This window comes from Theropithecus gelada, chromosome 17 (genome assembly GCF_003255815.1).
Source record: "Theropithecus gelada isolate Dixy chromosome 17, Tgel_1.0, whole genome shotgun sequence".
NCBI classification, from domain to species: domain Eukaryota; kingdom Metazoa; phylum Chordata; class Mammalia; order Primates; family Cercopithecidae; genus Theropithecus; species Theropithecus gelada.
Genome location: NC_037685.1, coordinates 58,741,348 through 58,760,476, shown reverse-complemented (window position 1 = coordinate 58,760,476; position 19,129 = coordinate 58,741,348).

Genomic DNA, 19,129 nt, shown 5'->3' with positions numbered 1-19,129 from the left:
CATCAGGAAGATAACAGCGATAGTTGCTATTTACTCATCCCCTAGTGCATGCCAGATACTGCATCTACATCTCAGAAAAATCTATAAGGAAGGCATTATCACCTCCACTTTGGAGGAGTCAGAGGCTCTGAGTGGCTATGTGACTTAGGGAGGCTGAGAGATGCAACCTGAACTCGATCCAGGGACTCAAAATACTGAACTGTGTCTCCATGTTCTCCTGATACCACTTCTATTTAACTTTAGCTGCTCAATGCTGCATACCACAAAACAGAAATAATACAGCTAAATATTAGAAAAGCAGAAAAAATATTTGTTAGCAATTTCTATATATAATAGCAAACCCAAAATAATTAAGTGAAAAAGGTGAAAATTGGTCATCTTTTGTTCTTCATCATGTGAGGCAAAAAGGCAAGAAGCAATAGATATTATTATAAGGCTTCCCTTAGTTTGCCCAGACCGAATCAGAAGTATACACAGCTCATCACACTCCTCGCAAGTTTAACTGATGTCCCCAGAGAATTCTTTACATTCTGTCTCTTTAAGAGAAGTTTGCAGCCATATATATTGATAGATAGATACAAATAATTTTTTTAAAGTCTCATTTACTCTATTTTCTTTATGGGGAAGGAAGAGCATAGCATTTCATCTTGGATATCTATATTCATAGTATAACCTTGCTGTATCTGGTATCATGCTCAGGAAATCTTTGAATAATAAGAGTTGAGTGAATTACATTGCTGGAATCATATTTCACTTAACAAATCTCTGCAAGAAATAAAAGGATCATTTCCAGAACACTTTGGCTCATGTTTTAATGAGAGAGTGGGTCTCTGCACAGGTGCCTGGCTCATTATGATTCTGGCAGAATAAGGAAGGATGCCGCTTTACATTTGCAAATGTTGGTTTTCCATTTCAGTTTTTATTACCTCCTTATGTTTGTGGCTCCAGAAAGCAGGTCCAGGACCTCTGGGTCTGAAAAAAGGCTGATAATAGGAAAGCAGTAGGAGAGATTCTTGCTCAGAAGAGTGCGGTAGTGGCAGCTGATCATTCTAGCAAACTCTGTTGTGTTCCCAGGGATTTCACCATCCAATCTCACTAACTCCATAATGTGTCATCTGTGCAGATTTTTTTGCAACTCAGATGCTGAAGAATTGGGATGGGGCTCTTATATTACCTTGATAGAGTCACCTCTTCCTTCATAAAGTTGGAAAAAAACAAGAAAATCTGCATAAAAGCTTGTAGGAAGCTCAGCGTTGGATGTGGGTATTTGGACTGTTTGCAGCCACACAACGAGACTGTGAGCTTTTCTGATCTGTAGATTTCAGGGGACAGCTGTAATAATCGTGTTACAAATCATTTAAATCCCTATGTTCCTTATGTTGCCCCTGAAAAAATAAAATTCCAGCCTGGCAGTAGGTTTGAAACACAGGAAGCAGTGATCTGGGTTTTCACTCTAATCAAACTAAAAGAACTCAGAGTTTCTTAGTAAACAGAGTAGAAAAGCAACTCAGCCTTCTCTAAGGCATTTCATTTAGTCACTCACTCATTTATTGATTAATAACTATGTGACCAACACTATGACATGCACTGGGGACTCAGTGAGATGGCCAGGACACTGCCTGAACCTAGTGAGAGAGAGAGGTGAGTAAATAGGTGACTAAGTGGCAATGTGCCAAGTGTTGGCATGGAACGAGGCACACGTGCTGTGGACACACATTTCCAGGAGAATCAAGCAGGTTCTCAAATGGGAGTCTTCCTCCTCCTCCTCCGCTGCTGCTGCTGCTGCTGCTGCTTCTGCTGCTGCTTCTTCTTCTTCTTCTTCTTCTTCTTCTTCTTCTTCTTCTTCTTCTTCTTCTTCTTCTTCTTCTTCTTCTTCTTCTTCTTCTTCTTCTTCTTCTTCTTCTTCTTTAGACAGAGTCTCACTCTATTGCTCAGGCTGAAGTGCACGATCGTAGCTCACTGCAGCCTCAACCTCCCAGGCTCAAGTGATTCTCTTGCCTCAGCCTCCTGAGTAGCTGGGACTACCAGTGCAACCCACTGCACCCAGTTAATTATAAACCTTTTCTTTTTTCAAGAGTTGAAGTTCTTGCTATGTCGCCCAAGCTGGCCTCAAACTCCTGGGCTCAAGTAATCCTCCCACCTTGGTTCTACTGCTGGGATTACAGTAGAACTGGGATCACAGGCGTGATCAAAGGGCTGGGATTACAGGCGTGAGCCTCTGCGCCTGACGAGTGGGGGCCTTAAAGCAGAGATTTTCCAGCTGGAGTCGAAATATCAAGTCTGTCTTCAAGGCTACGCTTTCAGATGGTTCTCCACGTGCTAGCCACTTTATTTAAAGGGTCTCTTCTCTCTTCACTAGCCCAGTACCTCCAGCCAGCGCTGGTGATAGGAAACTTCTCCGTCCATTCTTCGCAGGCCAACCTCATCTGTCCTACCCACCCCCATCGCTGCACTGCTATTTTATCGAAGTGATTTGGCTTTGCATCTTTCTCTCTCTCTAAACTGTAAGCTGCTGAGGGCTTTGGGCCCCTAATCGCAGACATACATAATGTTGGCATAATAAGGAACACAATAAATTTTTGCAGAACTGCTCATTGAAATGATACATTAATAATAGTATAATATTAATGTATTATTTATTACTTCATTTAATACATTTAAAACCATATATTATATAATTAATGTATTAGATTATTATTATGTTCATATATTTTTATGATTCTTCTTTTTCTTCAGAGATCTGACTTATCAGAGCCCTTACACACCTTCGGGCATCCACCATACTTGGCTCTCTGAGTAGCATTGAACTCTTCATGATGATCTCCATCTGGATGGGACAGAGCAAAGTGGATTTGCTTGAGCTAGAGCAGGGCAGGAAAGGCCACCAGTTCTCTCTGGGAACACAGCAAGCAGGGAAACTCTGGGGGAGAGTGAATGGTGCCACAGCAGCAATAGAACCTACACTTCTGCCCGGCAGGGACTGGGAGGGAATCTTCCCATCTTCAGAGATCTCCAGATCCCACGAGGCCTCTGGGTTGGAGGAGGAGCATGTTTCATGAGGACAGTCCTTCTCAAGACAGGGTGACTGGTTGCTCCCCTTCCCCCCAAGCATGTCACAGCTGGTCCCTCTGTTTCTCTTGGCTGAGAAGAGAAATAGCCAACATCTGTCATTTGCATAATGTGTGTGCTTTTGCCACTTAGAATTCTCTGTTTCTGTAAACAAATGCTTTTACAATAAAACTGAAATGCCAGAAAAAGAGACAACCTACTTTAAGGTCACCACTGCCTCCCAGCAAGGACGTTCAAAAATAACCCTCAATCTGCCACGTGCTCACAACTCTCATTGCGCCAGCTCCATGGCAGGCCCAGTGCCACCAGGACAGCTATGTGGAAGGTTCCGGGTGGGGCAGGGGTGTGTGTTATGGAGGAGGTGAGGGAGGCTGTTCTCACAACAATGCTGGCATCTGGACTGTGGGTCCACCCTGCTGATGTCTGCGAAAGGGCATGTGGTTGGCCCCTGTTAGACCAGTTCTGGTGCCAGTTTCCAGCTAAAGTGAAACTGCTCCAGACCTGAGTGGGAAGTGCACTGTGAGAAGGAAAGTTCACCTGGAAGGTATGGATGCCAGGGTGTGGCACTGGGTAGACATCAAGCACATCCCTCAGGGAGTCCTGGGGGCTATTAACTCTAGAAGCTGCTCCAGCAACACTGCCAGACAGGATCATAAATTTTTGCAGCTGAATCTTGGGGATGAACTTTTTGAGTAATTGTCAAGCTGTGCCCCACAGATTGCTGGTGATTCTGGGGCAGTGATATGGTTTGGCTCTGTGTCCCCACCCGAATCTCATGTTGAATTGTAATTCCCAATGTTGTGGGCTGGTGGGGGGGGGGTGGGGCCTGGTGGAAGGTCATGGATGGTGGGGACAGATTTCCTCCTTTGCTGTTCTTGTGATAATGAGTGAGTTATCACAAGATCTGATGATTTAAAGGTGTGTAGCGTTTCCCCTTCTGCTCTCTCTCTTTCTCCTGCCGCCATGTGAATACGTGCTTGCTTCCCCTTTGGCTTCCACCACGATGGTAAGTTTTCTGAGACCTCCCAGCCATGCTTCCTGTACAGCCTGTGGAACTGTGAGTCAATGAAACCTGTTTTCTTCATAAATTACCCAGTCTCAGGTAGTTCTTTATAGCAGTGTGAGAACAAATTAATACAGGCAGCTATTCTGTCCTTTACTTACAATAATTGTGTCTGTTGCACCAAATGTGGCCCCTCCCAGGGACTGTTGCCTGTAACTAGGGATCACATTCTGAAATAGAAGAATGGAGTTCTGCTGGGGGCTCTCTGCAAGCCAGGAGGCAAGGGCAGACTAGCACAGTACTGAGGGACATTGCCTTGGGACAAAAGTCCCGCATGCCTGTGGGCAAAACTCACCCTGTTAGCAGCACTGTCTGATCTACCAGGCAGAGCCTGTGGGCAGCATTAGCTATAAATCCATCTCTGCTTCCCAGAATTGTCCTAAAAGGCACCGGGGTTTATGTCTGAAATCTCCCCAAGCAGAGACGTTTAATTCCTGTTCTCCACCCTTTCTGAAGGGCTAGTCCAAGGACCAGAGTGAAGTATCTTTCTTATCTAGCACACCCACAACCCACCCTTTGCCAGTCACAGCAGCATAAACAGAACATGAGTCCCACTCCATTCAGGATCATGCCAAGGTACCTCCGTCTGCCAGGCAAGGGAGAGGATGGGTGCAGCGAGGGATGAAGGAGAGGTCTCTCTCCAGCTTTCGCTCCATTATTGTTCTTTTTTTTTTTTTTTTTTTTTAGACGGGGTCTCGCTCTGTCGCCCAGGCTGGAGGGCAGTGGCACAATCTTGGCTCACTGCAAGCTCTGCTTCTCGGGTTCATGCCATTCTCCTGCCTCAGCCTCCTGAGCAGCTGGGACTACAGGCGCCTGCCACCACGCCCGGCTAGTTTTTTGTATTTTTAGTAGAGATGGGGTTTCACCGTGTTAGCCAGGATGGTCTCCATCTCCTGACCTCGTGATCCGCCAGCCTCGGCCTCCCAAAGTGTGGGATTACAGGCGTGAGCCACCGCGCCCGACCTGCTCCATTGTTCTTTACTGCCTTTGTCATTTCCCAGTTCTGCCTAGACTAGATCGTGGGAGCAATTAAATCCTTAAAAGGTTGAAAGACTTATGATAATTTCCACTTGCTGAGTATGCACGTTGTGCCAGGGAGCATGCTAGTGCTTTGTGTACAACAGCTCACTCACTCTCACAACAATGGGGCAAACATTTCATCTTCATTTGAGAAATAAGAAAGGTAAGGTTCAGAAAGTTTGGGATCTTACCCCCAGTCTGGGCTTTAACACAAGCCTGTGTAACTTCAAAATCTGTCCTCTTAACTCTGAGGACAGGGACCAGAATGAGGAGCAAAATTGCAAAGCAAGTTGTATTTGTACTCAGCAGTCTTCCCATAGCCCTGTTGTGTGACGTTTCTCTTGACCCTGGTGGTGAGTCCTGATCCAACCCCCTGCAGCACACATGTATCCATGTGCACACACCCGCTACTCCCTCCCTCAATGTGCACATGCCCACACATACAAATACCTCGGTTTCCTCCAATTTCACTTTAAAATCTCCTCATGAGAATGGATTAGTGAAATTCATTCAACCTCAAGTTTTAGCAGATGAAAGCATTTCAGTAGGTACTGTTCCCCATGATACCTGATTTTAAGCAGTGATCAAAAACTGAACAGTTTTAGAGTTGGAGGTTAAAACAATAGAGCATGTGTTTGCTTGGAAGCAATCAATCCACTTCCAAGAGATTTTGTAACATTTCCCATTGGTAAGTACAATTCTACTAAAACCATGTTTGGAGGTGAGGGGATTCAGCACCCTGTGACTGGTGAGATCCCAGAAAACACTTCATATGCTATGGTATGTAACCAGAAGAGAAATTAGAAGGTCGTTTAGAAAAGACTTTCCCAACAATAAAGAAGAACAAGTCAAAACATTCTCCCTCAAGGCATGGTTCCTGTGGCGCAACTCATTGCCAAAGTGGACGCAATTGTTTCTTCCTTGTATCTGTGCTCTTTTCATAGACCTGGTGGCCACCAGAAACAGGCAGAATTGGTGTGCTAGCACCCAGCCTAGCTCTCAAGAGGTCTTGCTCTTCCTCTTTCTCTTTCTTCGACCCTTGCCTAGCTGCAACAACAAGCCCAGGACAACCTGCTGGGTGAAATACTCAGGACATATTTGTATCCCAGTGCCCCAGCCAGCAGCCCAGCAATCACCGTCATGCAAGTGAGCTCGTCCTAGACCAACTGGCCTGCCCCATCCCCGCTGCCTGCCAATCAAAGAAGCCTGAGGGAGCCCGGCCAAGGTCAGCAAAGTTTGGCTTAGATCAGCAGAACTGCCCAGCTGACTTGCAGACTCATGAATAAGAATAAATGTTTATGTTTTTTAAGCCCCTGAGTTTTGGGGTTGCTTGTTATGCAGCAATAGTGAGCTGTTACAGTTATCTACACAGTAAGTGCACTCTACCCCAAAAGCATTACATAAAGCTCATTTCCTCTAATATCAGCCCTATTGCAAAAAAAAAAAAAAAAAAAAAAGGATTATCTCAGCATATCAAATCAGGCCAGGCATTAACTAGATTTTTAACTTACCTTTTCACTCTGTAATAAAATAAAATAAAATAATACTTGGATTTTGTAACAGCTAGTGAGCATCATATTTCACATACTTTAGATCTATTTAACCTGCATTTTATACACTAAAAAGAAGAAGAAACTAAAACCAAGAAACAATCTGATGTGTCTGGCAACGCAAATACTCACTAAAAATTGATTTTACTTTAAAAATAACCATTTTACAATGTCAGAGTCAAATTATAAAAAGTGGTTTCTTGAAAATCTTGGTTGCTTTCGAGGAAAGACTGCGCTCCCAGTGATTTGGAGAAGGTAATATTCTACGTCTCAACTGGCTTTGGCAAATCAGGGCTTGGGCTTTCACTCTGGTGTCTGTGGCTCTTAGTGTGAGTCTTGGAAACGAATTTTCCTGCAAGGAACCAACAAGATGTGCTGTAAAATGTCACACTTCGTGCCGCTTTTAGCTTCCAATCCCAGTTCTACTGCTGGCTCTACAATGTTATGCACGGAACCACCCTCATTTCCAATTTTAAAACATGGTTCAAACTGTAATGATCCATCACAAAAGATTCAGCACCGTTCAGGGAGCAGTTTCAACTGAGAGTGATTTAGGCGGGCTGCAGGCTGTTAAAGAATTTCCAAGGGAAAAGTCATTGTTGAAAGAAAAACAAGCCACTGGTGGGAAGTGAGCATTCTCCACCTAAACATGTTGCCGTATTTCCTCGGGATTATTTAAATAATAACACACTGAAGATGTAAACAAAGCCCCCTCTGTACTTGGTCTTCATTGCTTCCCCACTCTTCCTCCCTAAGACAACTAATCACCATCTAGAATTCCCACCACAAACACAAGGACGGTTGCTTGTGGCGTAAGGATGATTTTTGTCAGAACTCTGCTAAAATGCTGATACATCATGGGTATAACTATAAAACTACCAAAATTGAAATTAAAATTAAATTAGTATAATATTCTAAGGGAAACAAATTGATTCCTACTCATCACACTGTATTATAAATAAAAATAATACAGTTATTGACTATTTACCCTGTGCTAGACACTGTGCAAAGTACTTTTCACATTTTCACTGAATTTTCACAATGACCCCTTGAGATCAATATTTTTATTTCCGGTCTACAGACAATAGGACTGAACTTGAGTAAGTTGCTCAAGGACTTAGAACTAAAAAGATTTACATACACCCAGGGTCCATCTGACTTTAAAGACTGTGTATTCAATCCCAAGGCATCTCTTCAACATTTTCTAGGTTTTTTTTTTTTTTTTTTTTTTTGAGACAGGGTCTTGCTTTGTCACCCAGGCTGGGGTGCAGGGGCATAATCACAGCTCACTACCACCTCTACCTCCCAGCCTCAGGTGATCCTCCCGCCTCAGCCTCCCAAGTAGCTGGGACTACAAGCATGCTCCACTATGCCCGGCTAATATTTTTATTTTTTGAAGAGATGGGGTTTTGCTGTGTTGGCCAGAGTGGTCCTGAACTCCTGGGCTCAAGCAATCTGCCTGCCTCGGCCTCCCGAAGTGCTGGGATGACAGGTATGAGCCACCAGGCCTGGTCCATTTTCTAGATTTCTAAAATAAAGCTCAGTATTAGAGCAATTGGTATGCAGTTTTGAAACATGTTCTTTTCATCTTTTTAAAATTGGAGTAATAGCCCTTGCTTTTTGGAAATCCTAACTTCTAGGTGTCCTTTCCTTCCTCGTGACTTTAGAGGGGGTTTCTGAGATCCCATCTAGACTCTATCACTAAAACTAAACAAACTAAAAACCTGCTCAATTTTAAAAATTCAGCTTAAATGTCAGCATGTCTCTGGGAAACCTCTGGGCCCCCACTCCCTGTCTGCCCCGCCTCAGCCCAGCCCTCCCTGGCTCCTGCCCGGCTTCCCAGGCTGACCTCCAGCAGAGCCTTTCCCATGCGTCGCCATCTCCTGGTCTTCCCGAGTCTCTCTCCCAGGACGCTGCAGTCCCCTGAACGGTGGCCACTGCCCTCTGTAACCATCAGCTTGCCCGATGCTACCATAGGCATCCCATAGTTCATGTTTTTAAACCTGATGAATTAATGAACAAATGAATCACAATTGGCTCATCTGAAGCAGAGAGGTAAGTTGAAGAGGAATCATTTTGGGGAAAGGCATTTTAAAAATGGCATTAAAGGCTGGGCACGGTGGCTCATGCCTGTAATCCCAGCACTTTGGGAGGCCGAGGCAGGCAGATCACCTGAGGTCTGGAGTTCAAGACCAGCCCGACCAATGTGGAGAAACCCCATCTCTACTAAAAGTTCAAAATTAGGCAAGTGTGGTGGCACATGCCTGTAATCCCAGCTAATCAGGAGGCTGAGGCAGGAGAATTGCTTGAGCCCGTGAGGCAGAGGTTGCGGTGAACCAAGATTGCGCCTTTGCACGCCAGTCTGGGCAACAAGAGCCAAACTCCGTTTCAAAAAATAAAATAAAATAAAATAAAAAATAAAAGAAATGGCATTAAAGGAAATCTATCCTGCATTTCAGGAAGTAGTTTTGAGTAAGTTCAGCCTCAGTTTCCTCATCTGCAGAGGTGATGAGAAATTTGTAAAGATCCCATTTAGCTCCACTATTCCGATTCTTAGTAAACAGTATACAAATTGAGTTTAGTGGCCAGAGTAGTTTCAGAACAATTTTGAAACAATAGGGCTGCAGTTAGAGTCTCGCTTGGTAAAGTGTGTGGAGGAGGCCAGAGGCTGGAGGTGTGGCCCCGTCTGGTGCCGGGCATGTCTGTGGTCCTGCCTAGCTAGTAAGAGTGGCTCCGTTTCACTCTCAACGTGCCATGGCTTGGGCCACAAGCTATGTGATCACCCTAGTTATGAAGCTCTGAAGAGCAGGGTGTGAGGCCCAGGGGCCCTCTAACCACAAGTTCCTTTGCCACCTCTGTGGCATGTCAGCCCTCTCGTGCCCATCTGTGTTCAGAGAGGCATACAAACATCGAGGTCACAGCACATCCTCTTGGGCTGAGCACTGAATCTTCTAACACCCTTGTCGGAAACTCTTGGAGAATGAAGGTTTTTGCATGTACAAAAGTCTGCAGTGTGTCTTGGGGAGAAGCACAGAGCTGGGCCTGTGAGTGATGCAAAGATGCACAGAAAGTCTCTACCCTCAAGGAGGTGCAAGTAGCAGACAGTATAATAGTGAATACTTTGAAAGCATAAAAATAACCAAAATATAAGTTTAAAAGTGCCATCCATGAGGTGCAGCGGCAAGCCAGGCATCCTTACAGAGGAGCGGTAAGGTCAGAGAAAATGTACAGGTTCTCTGGGAACTCAGGGCAGCCTGCCTGGAGGAGGCGGCATCATGCAAGCCACACAGTCAGAGTGTGGTGCCCACTTCTACTGTGAGAGGCAGGCAGCAGTCCCTCTGCAGGGGCCAAGGCCAGGCCCCTGATTGTGTCTGGGGGCTACTTTTGCTTCTGTTTGCTCTATGGTTTGGTCCCTTTCCTGCAGCAAAATGCGGGAACACTAGAGACCCTTGGCTGGGAGCCCAGAAACACAGCGCGCTTGCTTGGTTCGCGCTAGGAAATGCTCGCAGGCACCCTTTGTTGAGCACTCACTCTGTGCCAGGTCTTATGTATGCAGCTGGCTCTCAGCTGCCCCTCGTCCTTTAGATCCACAGGCACGAAATTTGATTTTTCTTCTATGGCAACCTGAGCACAGAACTCAGCTTCTCTTCGAGGTCCCCCCAGCAAATTCCATCCACACACAGCAAAGAGAGTAGGAAATATTTACAGAAGATTCAGGGAAGTCAGAGGAAGGAGTGGTCTCAGACTCCCCAAAGACATGTCCAGCCCCCAGAGGCCTTTCTTGGCTGCACCAAGGTGAGGGGGAATGGGGAGCATCTTGGGCTCTCTCACGGCCAGATTTTTGTTCCCAATGGAAGCAATGCCTTGTGTATGATGCTCCTCTCACGGGGAAAAAAATTCAAGTCTAAATTGGATGGAGCTCAGGTCTGGCCTCCTGATACACCCTAAGGACATAGAAGGCCCTGCAGTGGTCCAGGGCCCCTGGCCTGAGGGGCCCATGGCAAACGCAGGTTTATCCTGTGACCTTCTCAGAGGGATACGAAGGTGATGCACTAATTTCCCATCCACATTGATAGATCATTATTGAGCATCTAATATGGATCTCGGGAGACCCTCCAAAAGTGTTCCAGAGCTCCCCAGGGCAAATGAGGAGAGTCACATGGATGGATGGAAGTGAGGTTGCTGCACTGAGGCTGTCTGTTGCCAACGTCCCCCAATCACATTCTCTAGCCCTAGGGTCAGATGTTGAAGGTGTGTTCTAGCATTGAAGACATTTAGATAGATCAGGGCTGTGGAAAGGCTCCTGCCCTCTCACCCAAGCAATCAATGGTTCAGGCTTGGAAAAGAAAAAGTCCAGGCCAGAAATTGCCAGGGAAAAAGCAGCGTTGGCCACTTGTTTCCCTGCTTTCTGTTTTACATCTTTCCTCCAGGCCTGCCCACACTCACCCCCCCGGGAAGCCTTGGCCAGGATCCCTTGATTTCATGGCTCAATCCTGATAATACCCAGAAGACAATCCCAGACTCCTAGATGTCCCAAGGCTGCCCTCAGTATTATCTTCTTATTGTCAGTGGTAGGAATATTATAGCCTTGATGACCACTATTCATGTTAATGACAGTTGTTATAGCCTTCTTCACCCTGCTGCCTTTTATCTTTGCTTCCCTGCTTCCCAAGGTCTAAAAAGGCTTGGCTTTAAAAATATGACCCTGTGTTTTAGTATTTTCAAGACTTTTGGCTGTATCCCCACCACCATAATAAACCTAAGAGAAAATGCTATAAAAGGCAGAAGAAAAATAACACTATTGCCTTCCTTTGGGATTGTTTGTGGGCCAGTTTGCCCCACAACACGGGCTCCTGGGTTTGACTTCTTCATTCATTGATTCAGTTGCAGAAGGAGATGACAGAGTCTACCTCCCAGGGAGAAGGAACGGGACACACGGGCCCTGGTCCAGCCTCCATTCAACCACAAGGCTTACTATTCACCTACCCCTCAGCAAGCTTGCTTATCACCATCTTCCAACTCCTCAACACTGGGCTTGAATGTGATACTACAGTAGGACCCCCATCTCCCACCCAATTCCACATCCCAAGAGGCTGGCATGCCCTGCCATCTCCCCTCCCCAGCCCCACTGTGTGCTGCTGCATTTGCTTTGATGATGGTAATATTCCGTCACTTGGTGACCCCATTCCTGAGGCTGGGCTCCTGAGAGCATCCCAGCCCCAAATCCCCAAGGTCTAGGCCACGTTGAGGGCGTCCCAATGTCAGTGCTCCGTGATCCCACCTAATAGATCCTCCTCCAATTCTTATCTAGATCTAAACATACCCTCCACCATCTGCCTGCAGGAGAAACAAAATATCTTGAATTCTGCTACTTGCCCAGAATTTTCATCTGCTGACCTCTCTTGGATGGTTGCACGGAGCAAGGTAGAAACTTTTACCTCTTCCCCTTGAAACGTAAGCCAAGGCTGAGCCAAGTCAGTCCCAAAGGTTATTTTCTTCTGAACCCTTCCTGGTCCGGCTTGGTCCCCCAGGGCTGAGAACACCCTCCTGTCGGGCAGAAGCTTTTCCAACCCAGGTCTCCCTGACCAAGGTAAGAGGAGACAAGAGAAGGAGGACTCTCTACCTGGTGAGATCAGGCTTTAAGCCTGTTTGCTCCTCTTACCTGCAGACCCCTTGAAATGCCGAGCAGAGCTCCTGTCTGAGGGCGGATGATTGAAGCGGTGGGGTGATGGGGTGGGGAGGGATCCTGGGCGGGTTCAGCCTCACTCAGTACACATTCTGAGTTTAGCTAAAATAGTCATGAAGTTTTCACAAGGCTCAGAAACAATGCAATGGAAATCGCCCCCAGCCTCATCCTTGGTGGTCCCAAGTATCCATGGTGATAAGACAGCTTGAACCCTCCTCCTGCTCTCCAGGGTAGTCTGACAGTGGATGTTCTTAGAACAGGGTCTGAATATTTTTGACTTTCTGTCTGCATGACCTTGGGGAGATCAGTGAGTGTCTCTGAGCCTCAGTTTCTTCATATGTTGAATGAGGTTGGCGACAGCTGCCTTATCTACCTCCAGGATTGTTATGAAGTTCAAAGGCAATAATATATACAAGAGCACTTTCAAAAATTTGAGGAATAGAGAGAAAAACAACAACAACAACAACAACAACACTGGGAAATGAACCAGGTTTTGCTTCCTATTATGCCCCTAAAACCCCCAAAACAAGATTACTAAAGAATGTGTAGCCTGGGCTGGGTGCGGTGGCTCATGCCTGTGATCTCAGCACTTTGGGAGGCCAAGGCGGGTGGATCACCTGAGGTCAGGAGTTCAAGACCAGCCTGGCCAACATGGTGAAACCCTGTCTCTATTAAAAATACAAAAATTAGCCAGGCATGGTGGCACATGTAATCCCAACTATTTGGGAGACTGTGCCTGTAATCCCAACTATTTGGGAGACTGAAGCAGGAGAACTGTTTGAACCAGGGAGGCAAAGGTTGCAGTGAGCCAGCCAAGATCGCGCCACTGCACTCCAGCCTGTGTGAGAGAGCAAGCGAGACTCCGTTTCCAAAAAAAAAAAGAATACATTCTCTGGAAGCAAGGACCAAAGGATAATTAACAAGTCTTTTTTTTTTTTTTAATTGAGGTGAAATTTATATAAGATGGAATTAACCATTTCAAAGTGTGCAATTCTATGACATTTAGTACAGTCATGATGCTGTGCAACAAACACTTCTATCAAATCCCAAACCATTTCATCACCCCAGAAAGAGAACTCCCTACCTATTAAGCAGTCACTCCCCATTCACCGCCCCCCACAGGCTCTGGCAACCACCATTCCACTTTCTGTCTCTATGAATTTGGCTACTATCTCGTAAAAGTATAATCATATAATGTTTGTCTTTTTGTGACTTGTATATTTAACTTAGTATAATGTCCTCAAAGTTCATCCGGGATGTAGCCTGTGCAGGACTTCCCATTTTTTGTGTGTGTTTTGAGACGGAGTCTCACTCTGTCGCCCAGGCTGGAGTGCAGTGGTGCCATCTCGGCTCACTGCAACCTCCGCCTCCCGGGTTCAAGCGATTCTCCTGCCTCAGCCTCCTGAGTAGCTGGGATTATAGGAGCCCACCACCACGCCCAGCTAATTTTTGTATTTTTAGTAGAGATGGGGCTTCACCATGTTGCCCAGGCTGGTCTCGAACTCCTGACTTCAAGTGATACGCCCGCCTCAGCCTCCCAAAGTGCTGGGATTAGAGATGTAAGCCATCTCACCCAGCCAATCAATTCTTTGTTTAATTTTGTTGCATAACTGCCATATTGTTTTTTGTAGTAGCTGCACCATTTTACATTCCTGACCAGCAATGCACAAGGGTTCCAGTTTCTCTACATTCTTGTCAATACTTATTTTTGTTTTGTTTTGTTTTGTTCGGTTTTTGAGATGGTGTCTCGCTCTATTGCGAGGCTGGAGGGCAGTGACGTGATCTCGGCTCACTGCAACCTCTGCCTCCGAGGTTCAAGTGATTCCCCGGCCTCAGTCTCCTGAGTAGCTGGGATCACAGGCACGCATCACCATGCCCAGTTAATTTTTGTATTTTTAGTAGAGATAGGGTTTCACCATGTTGGCCAGGATGGTCTTGATCTCTTGACCTTGTGATCCACCTACCTCGGCCTCCCAAAGTGCTGGGATTACAGGCGTGAACCACTGTGCCCGGCCTTGTTTGTTTTTGTTTGTTTGTTTGTTTGTTTTCATTTTTTGTTTTTAATGATTATAACCATCCTAATGGTTGTGAAGTGGTATCTTGTGTAGTTTTGATTTGCATTTCTCTGATGAGTAATAATGTTTAGCACCTTCGTATGTGCTCTCTGGCCATTTGCATATCTTCTTTGGGGAAATGTCCATTCAAGTCCTTTGCCCATTTTTAAGTTGGGTTGTTTGCCTTTTTGCTGGTGAGTGTAAGAATTGTTTATATATTCCGGATACTAGATTCTTACAAGATACATGATTTGCAAACGTTTTTCCCATTCTATAATTTGTCTTTCCACTTTCCTGAGACTGTCCTTTGATATACAAATATTTCTAATTTTGATAAAGTCCAATTTATCTATTTTTTATTTTGTTTCTCAAGCTTTTAGTGTCCTATTTGAGAATCTATTCTCAAATCCAAAATCCTGAAGATTTACCCCTACGTCTTCTCCTAAGAGTTTCATAGGCTTAGTTCTTACACTGAAGTCACTGATCCATTTTGAGTTAACTTTTGTTTATGATGTGAGGTAGAGGTCCAACTTCATTCTTTTGCATGTGGATATGGGGCCTTTGGTTTTTAAAAGTTTAGCTTTATAATACCCAGGGCTGGGTTACCCCAGAGGGGGGAGGCTCTGTGTGTTGGCAGGGAGAGGCACCGGTCCATGGGGCAGTAGGATTTCCCAGGCTGGGGAGGATGAAGAGCAGCAGGGCCTGCACCCACTTGTAGGAACTGCCTTGGGTGGTGGGACCTGATGCAGTGTGATCATATAATGTTTGTCTTTTTGTGACTTGCATATTTAACTTAGCATAATGTTAAAGCATACGCAGTGTAATGCTGTGGGGAGTGACTGGCACAAAGGCTGCACAACTCTTGACCCCACAGGATCCTGAGGCCATGAGCTACGGGAATGGAACAGGGGCAGGGACTTCCCTGAAGGACAGTGGAACCCCCAGAGCCTCTTGTTCAAGGGATAGGTCACTCTCAAAGTGGAGAGGTGATCGACCGCCACCCCACTGGTGGTGGGGCCAGGTCAGGTATGAAATGACTGAGAAGAATGAAGGAGTGTAATATTCCCTGCACCTCGTTTGTCTCAGAACAAATTTATGGCCATGATATTACTTACTAAACACAAGACATGATTACCAGAAAGTCATCAGCCTTCTCAATTGAGACTCTGTGCTTTCATTCATGCCTTTAACTTTTTAAAAAGATTGACTTGCTTATTTCTGAATTATCAAGACACAGGCCTGTGCTCTTGTATGTGGCTGTAACAGTGAGCCTTGGGGAAACAGACCAATAAAATAAAAAGGTCTCAAAGTCACTGGACTACTCTAGGAATGTGCAAGAAGTTCTCTGAAGGAGGTGATAAGATATGGCTGTGTCCCCACCCAAATCTCATCTTGAATTGTAGCTCCCCCAAATCTCATCTTGAATTGTAGCTCCCGCAATTCCCATGTGTCATGGGAGGAATCCAAGTGGGAGGTAATTGAATCATAAAGGCAGGTCTTATGCTGAAAAAGTCTCATGACATCTGATGGTCTTATAAAGAGGAGTTCCCCTGCACAAGTTTTCTCTTCCCTGCTGCCACATAAGACAAGCCTTTACTCCTCCTTCGCCTTCTGCCATGATTGTGAGGCTCCCCAGCCACGTGGAACTGTGAGTCCATTAAACCTCTTTTCTTTATTTATAAATTTTATTTATTTATTTATTTGAGGTGGAGTCTTGCTCTGTCGCCCAGACTGGAGTGCAGTGGTGTGATCTCGGCTCACTGCAATCTACAACCTCCGTCTCCTGGGTTCAAGCAATTCTCTTGCCTCAGCATCCCGAGTAGCTGGAACCACAAGCGTATGCCACCGTGCCTGGCTAATTTTTTTTTAAGTAGAGATGGGGTTTCACCATGTTGGTCAGGCTGGTCTCAAACTCCCGACCTCAGGTGATCCGACCACCTCGGCAATCAAAGTGCTGGGATTACAGGCGTGAGCCAACGCACCCAGCCACGTTAAACCTCTTTTCTTTATAAATTACCCAGGTTGGGTATGTTGTTATCAGCAGCGTGAAAACGGACTAATACAGGAGGAATCTAAAAATTTTGCCCAGACAGGCACAAACAACGTGCAGGGTCGAGGTCAAAGTCCCAGCTGGCCGAGGAGATCAAATAGGCAACCGTAGCGGAATAGCCTGCAGATGTGTGAACTCCTGAGAAGAGGCCATAGCCACGGTTACTGAAGCGCAGAGCTAGAATTGAGTCTTCGGAACCTGAATACATGATGGATTTCTCAAAACAGAAATTGAATCAAGAAGTGGGAAACATAGATAGTAAATCAACTCCATATTCCTGATTATTTTTAAACCAAGTTAATTTTAAATGCTCTATTTCTATAGGAATCAGTGAGACTTCCACTCATCCACAGCTCCAGCTTCTTATTTTCTTCTAATTCTGGGCCCTCTCGCAAGCCTGTGTTTTTTCTTTTTTAACACCACCGACTGAATCTGGGGAAACCACGTTTACATCCCAGATGCCTCAGGCAGCCAGCTCTCCAACTCCAGCACAAGCTGACTTCTCTGAGGATGAGGACATTCATCATGACTTAAAGAAAAGCCCTGTGCTTCGGTAATGCAGCGTCCCTTCTCTGAATTTCCGTTCATGGGAATACTGCCTCTCCCTAACAAGACTCCCAGGTTTTATCCCACACAAACCCACAGGGGCTGGTTACTTACGAAAGGGAGGAAGAGAAGAAGGCAGACAGGGAGGGACACCGTGATTAGGAGCAGCCAGGGAGAGAACTCTCAAGAAGGCCACAGGTAGGCAGGGAGCAGAGGACCATGGGGTTATTCCTTCTTTCAACCAATTCTCTCTGAGACACGTGCCTCTCCGTGATAAGCGATAGTGTTTCCTTGCAGGCCGCCTTGAGTGTTTCTTTGAATCACATCTGCCTTCTCCACAGGGTCAGGGTCCCTACCTCACTCCTAGTTCTTCTTGATACCTGCCACAATGCTGATACTCAAGATGTGTTTGTTTAAAGAATAGATAACCTATCTCAGCCCTTTGGGAGGCTGAGGCAGGAGGATTGCTTGAGCTCAGGAGTTCGAGACCAACCTGAGCAACATAAAGAGACCCCTCTGTCTCTACAAAATATTAAAAAAATAGCCAGGTGTGGTGGCTGTGTGCACCTGTGGTCCCAGCTACCTGGGAGGCCAAGGTGGGAGGATCGCTTGAGCCTGGGAGGTCAAGGCTGTGGTGAGCCACAATCATGCTACTGCACTCCAGCCTGGGTGACAGTGAGAATTTGTCTAAAACAAAACAAACAACAAACAAAATCCTCCTGCACAGGGGAGTGCAAACTTGTTGACGATTTTCAATTAAAATTTAAAAGCATTATGAAAGCCTATTTTCTTGCTGTGGCTGTGCTAGAAACATTGAGATTATGTATGAGGCCTTGTTCTTACCAGAATATGCTATTGGCCTACCGACTCTGCCTCTGCCTGTCTTGAATTGAAATTTTCCAGGAGAAAGGCTCCGATCCAGTGAGTGGTGGCCCTGGGGCCTGGTGGCAGAGTTCCTGGTTCTGAGGATGGGAATCTATGCCCACCGTTCCCAGCAGGGCCGGTTTGCTGATGAGAACCTAGAAAGCCCAGGACTCCCCCGAACACTCACGGGCCCTAACCGAGCAGAATCAAAGGCCCACGTACATTCTCATTGTTCTGATTAGTAACCAAATCCTCAGACAGTAACAAATACGGAGTTTCAGGGGTCTTATTTGACCTGTTCAAATTGCTGATTTTATTAGGATAGTTTTCTTGCTGATTAGTCATTAAATCTCCATTAAAAAATTGGTTACATCCTGTCTGTAAATTTTAAGTGGGTTATGCTCACCAGACTGTGCTAAATTTCACCCTCTCAAGTGTTTAAAAATTTAAGCCGACTGTCCCCTCGAAGATTTTCTATTTGCCTTTTTTCACCTTTTTCTCTTTTCTGAGCTCCATTTTTCACATCCTATCCTGTCACAACCTGAACTGCACTCAAGCTCAATGATTCAAAGGATTGAAAACACAGAGAATTGTATTTAAAGTGTACAAAACTTGAAAATATTTTCATCGGAAATGCAAATTAAAATGAGTGTGTGTTTTCAAAAGTTATTTTTGGCTTAAAATATACAAAATCGTCTACGAAAATTTAAAAACAATGAATTGTCCGAACTATAACTCAAATTTATTTAAATAAAGCTGCAATGTTTATTTACATTTTTTGAAAAAGTGATTACATCTTATTAAATATTTTTCATTTGTTTGAGACAGAGTCTTGCTCTGTCTTGCCCAGGCTAGAGTGCAACGGCGTGATCTCGGCTCACCCCAGCCTCTGCTTCCCGAGTTCAAGCGATTCTCCTGCCTCAGCCTCCCGAGTAGCTGGGACTACAGGCATGCGCCATCACACCCAGCTAATTTTTGTAATTTTGAGACTGTTGCACTATGTTGGCCAGGCTGGTCTTGAACTCCTGACCTCAGGTGATCCATCTGCCCTGGCCTCCCAAAGTGCTGGGATTACAGGCTTGAGTCACCACACCCGGCCTTGTTAAATATTTTTATAAAATTAAAACTATTTTACAGTTCTGGCATTTGGCATCCATCTAGTTGCCAAGGGTCTAGTGTCATCGTTATCGTCTTGTACTTGTTAAGTTTCAACCTACACATTTATTT